Source organism: Nicotiana attenuata, unplaced genomic scaffold (assembly GCF_001879085.1).
Source record: "Nicotiana attenuata strain UT unplaced genomic scaffold, NIATTr2, whole genome shotgun sequence".
NCBI classification, from domain to species: Eukaryota; Viridiplantae; Streptophyta; class Magnoliopsida; order Solanales; family Solanaceae; genus Nicotiana; species Nicotiana attenuata.
In genome coordinates this window covers 27,799-32,790 of record NW_017671624.1, presented here as the reverse complement: position 1 = coordinate 32,790, position 4,992 = coordinate 27,799, and positions in this window count along the sequence as shown.

The window sequence follows — 4,992 nt, the reverse complement described above, 5'->3', positions numbered from 1 at the left end:
AAGTTGGTATCAGAGCGTAGGTTACTAGGTCTCACGAGTCATGAGCAGGTTTAGTAGAGTCTCGCGGATCGGTACGGAGACGTTTGTATTTATCCTCGAGAGGCTGCAGAACCTTTAGGAAAACTTCACATTCTTGAATTCTTATCGTGCGTCCTTGATTCAGCTTGAAAAGAAACTCTTGAAATTCCTTCCACGCGTTTGTATGCGCGCATGAGCGCTCAGTATCAGATGTGCCTTGATGGCTTGTGATTCCCCGATCAAGGGGCGAGATGTAATCTCCGAGAGTTTATGTTGGGCCAGTCTGGAGGACTTGAGGCCGGATCCTTGTCTATGGCTTGAGCACCGAGGTGCCGATTCTGTGAACAAGTGTTTGAACTTATATGCTCGGTATTGTCCCTATTAACCGGAATGGTGGTTGGATAGCTATGTGATAAGTATGTTAGTACTGCGGGATGTACCTATAAGACTTGGTAGTGACGAAGAAGTTTGCTGGATAATAGATGAACTGTTAAGTGTTCGATTCCTATTGTGATTTGTTGTGTAGCCCGAATTATGGGCGCGTGAAGAATATTGTCGTGTCTCCTAGATAGGGAGTGATGTGCATTACATGCGGCGGTATGAGTTCAGACCCAGGAAGACTAAATGACTGTGTAATATGTATGACGGTGTAAGGTATGTGGAAATACTAAATTGAGGCGAAGCAGGTGGGTTATCTCCTGCGGAGTGTTCTTAAGTGGTATGATCCTTATGTGTATTGTCACGACCCCAGTTCACCCTCCATGAACATGTCGTGATGGCACCTAGTTCCTACAACTAGGTAAGCCTAACAATGCGGAATTTAATATAGCTTGCGGAAACATTTAATTAAACTAAACAAATCTAGAAGGAAATGATATATATAAGTGCCACTTGGCATATACAACTCAAAAGATATGAGGAAGTCTACAACTCAATCCCAAAACCTGGAAACTCACGGGAAACACAGGCTAATAGAATTATCATAAGTACTCTAATCTCCAGAATATCTACATCAAAAGTATGATAGGGTAAAAGCTCTACAACTAGAATAAGGAAGAAGACTCTTCGGTCTGCGGACGCTGCAGATATACCTCGGAGTCTCCGTGTATCTCCTCGCCTCAAGGATAATGCGCCTGAGAAGAGGTACCTGGATCTGCACATGAAAGACATGCGCAGGAAGGGCATGAGTACACCACAGCGGTACTCAGTAAGTGCCAAGCCTAACCTCGGTTGGGTAGTGACGAGGAAGGTCAGGGCCCTACTGAGGTTAAACAATATAATATGAATTAACAGTAAGAAAATGGGCAGTAATAATGAGTACAGCAATGGAATAAGACAGGCTAGACAAAGCAATAACAATTACACAAGGAGCGGAGTAAACACGAAATACGTACAGCTCAATACCAATGGTAACAATGAGGACCTCCCAGGATACCGTCCTGTAGTCCTTTTCTCAACTGTCCAGTGGATCTCCCGGGATACCGTCCCGTAGTCCATCATATGTATATATCTGAAGGATCTCCCGGGATACCGTCCCGTAGTCCAACTATCAATGTGCAGGGGGATCTATCGGGAATCTAACCCGCAGTCCCAAAGTAAATATGCAGGGGGATCTATCGGGAATCGAACCCGCAGTCCCAAAGTAATGCAGGGGGATCTATCGGGAATCGAACCCGCAGTCCCAAAGTAAACAAACAAGAGGGGGGGAGCTACCGGAATCCCACATCCGTAGTCCCAATGTAAATACGCAGCCACAACAAGAAGATATTCAGAACTAGAGTACAAGAAAATACAAGGCAACAAGTAGTTCTAGCCTAACATACTTCACGTAGTACAATCAAGGCAACTTAAGCAAATAGGCAATTTAGATCAGCTAAGCATGCTCTTCTAAACTAACACAGGCTATAATTGCAAGTAGAATAAAGCGGTAAGAAAGAAACTCAGTCTAAATATTTAAAGTAAAACCGGTTTTTTTCAACAATTAGCTCAAGTACGCGCTCGTCACCTCACGCACAAGGCATTCAATTACAAATATCATATCCTAAGGGGAAAGGTCCCCCACACAAGGTTAGACAAGCCACTTACCTCGAACCGGCTCCAAAATCAACTCAAAATCACACTTTTGCCACGAGTATCCGACTTCAAATGGCCCAAATCTATTCAATTCAGTTACACATTGTAAATAACATCGCAAGCAACTGATTTTACTAATTAATTCAACGCTAAGGCGCGAAATTAGGTAAAATGACCAAAATGCCCTTCAGGCCAACGTCTCGGAATCGGATAATTTTCACATTTTTAGAACCCTCGTACTCTCACGAGTCTAACCATATAAAAATCTCCCAAATCGGAGGTCAATTGCCCCCTCAAAACCCAATAGTTTGGTCTATGAACTTTCACCCAATTTTCATTCAAAATCCGAAATTTAAAGATGAAATCGTGATTAGATTAGTGGGTATTAAGCATAAGAGAGTAGAAAATCGTTACCCAACCGTTGCTCTTGAAAACCCCTCGAAATTTCTCCCAAATCCGAGCTCTCTAGCTTGAGTTTTGTTAAAAATTGCTAACCCTCGTTTTTGAAATGTTAAATACTGTCCAGACACTCAATGCATCGCGAACGCGGAGATTAGATCGCGTTCGCGGAGAAGAATAATGGAAGATGTCAAATATGCTCTTCGCGATCGCGAGGAGCAGGATGCGAACGCGAAGGCCTGGGATTTTTTTAAAGCTACGCGAACGCATGGCCTGTAACGCGATCGCGATCAAGGAAAAATGCTGAGGTCCAGAAGTTGATCTACTCGAACGCGTGCAAGCGTTCGCGAACGCGAAGAGCTGACTGGCATAGGTACTCGAACGCGGCAAAGTTTATACGAACGCGATGAAGACACTGGCCTCCCTCCAAGATTACACTATGCGAACGCGGGAGGGCAGCCGCGATCGCGAAGAGGAAAAGTCTGCAACAGCTGAGTTCAGTTTTTCTGCAATTTTTAACAACACAAAAATGCTCCGTTGAGCATCCGAAACACACCCGAGGCCCCCGAGACCTCAACCAAACCTACGGACATATCCCATAACATCATTCAAACTTGTACCAATCCTTAAACCACCTAAAACGACGCCGGAAACTCGAATTAAACAAGGATTTGAGCCTAAGAAACTTCAAATTTTAACAAAACACGCTTTCGATCAAAAACCTAACCAAAACACGTCCGAATGACCTGAAATTTTGCACACACATCCCAAATGACATGACGGAGCTACTGCAACTTCCAGAAATCCAATCCGACCCTCGGATCAAAAACTCACTATCGGACCGGAAACTTCAAAAATTCAAACTTCGGCATTTCAAGCCTAAATGAGCTACGAGCCTCCAAAATACATTCCGAACACGCTCCCAACCCCGAAATCACCTAACGGAGCTAACGGAACCCTCGGATTTCCATTCCGAGGTCGTCTTCACACTGTTCTGATTACGGACCATTTTTCAACTCTTAAGCTCTCATTTAGGGACTAAGTGTCCCAAAACATTCCGAATCCCAACACCGAATGTCCCGGCAAACCAAAATAGCAGAAATGAACTTAGGGGAAGCAGTTAATGGTGGATCGGGGCGTAAATTCCAAAAATGACCGGCCGGGTCGTTACATCCTCCTACACTTAAACATTCGTTCGTCCTCGAACGAGCATAGAGAACATACCTGAAGTAGTGAAAAGATGAGGGTACTGGCTGCGCATATCCTGCTCGGTCTCCCAAGTCGCCTCTCGGCCGGCTGACCCCGCCACTGAACCTTCACTGAAGCTATGTTCCTTGACCTCAACTTTCTGATCTGTCTGTCCAAAATAGCCACTGGCTCTTCAATATAGCATAAATCCTTGTCCAACTGGACTGAACTGAAATCCAATACGTGCAACGGATCTCCGTGATACCTCCGGAGCATCGAAACATGAAATACCGGATGAACTCCGGCCAAGCGGGGAGGTAAGGCAAGCTCATAAGCAACCTCTCCAACTCGCCTCAAGATCTCAAAAGGACCAATAAATCTCGGACTCAACTTTCCTTTCTTCCCAAACCTCATAATGCCTTTCATAGGCGAGACCCGAAGAAGAACCCGCTCACCAACCATATATGAAACAACACGAATCTTCCTGACCGCGTAACTCTTCTGTCTGGACTGGGCTGTACGGAGTCTATCCTGAATCGTCTTAACCTTCTCCAATGCATCCTGTACTAATTCTATGCCCAATAGCCTGGCCTCACCAGGCTCAAACCAACCCACCGGAGATCTACAGCTCCTACCATATAAGGCCTCATACGGCGCCATCTGAATGCTGGACCGATAACTATCGTAGTAAGCAAACTCCGCCAGTGGCAAGAAATGATCCCCAAGACCCTCCAGTTCCATGACTCAATGTTTAACTCCTCATGCACCTTACCGTGCTACCACAACTCAATTGAGCACACCAGCTCGATCAATTCTGAAGATATTTCTTTTTATTCAAGCAAATAAGCCTTAGAGCCCAATTCCAACATCCGGAATTCTATGCCCGACCTGTTTACAACATAAGATCACCATACCAATCACTACACGCTATACTCAAACATGGCTGCATGACTTTGCTGAAGTTCACACCTCGCATCACTTTACTCACCGGGCCACAACAACATTTCCTGATCTACTTAGTCAAAAATTCCACGAATCTGATGCTCTCATTGCACCCCATGACATACACAAGTCTCATTCTAACTCTTCCAATGCCGTCACAACGGAGAGATGTGCGGAAATTCATAATCGACTGCCGAGTCAACTAATCATTGAGTCTATACTCCTGACAAGAAACATCACCTCATTCTGAACCAATTAATGATCTTTGCCTCTTAATATATTTCACGTAATCGGATTGCACCGATCCTAAATCCAACAATCTCGTCTCACCCAGTACGAATGCTCAGACAATAAGCCACCCCAACATAACCA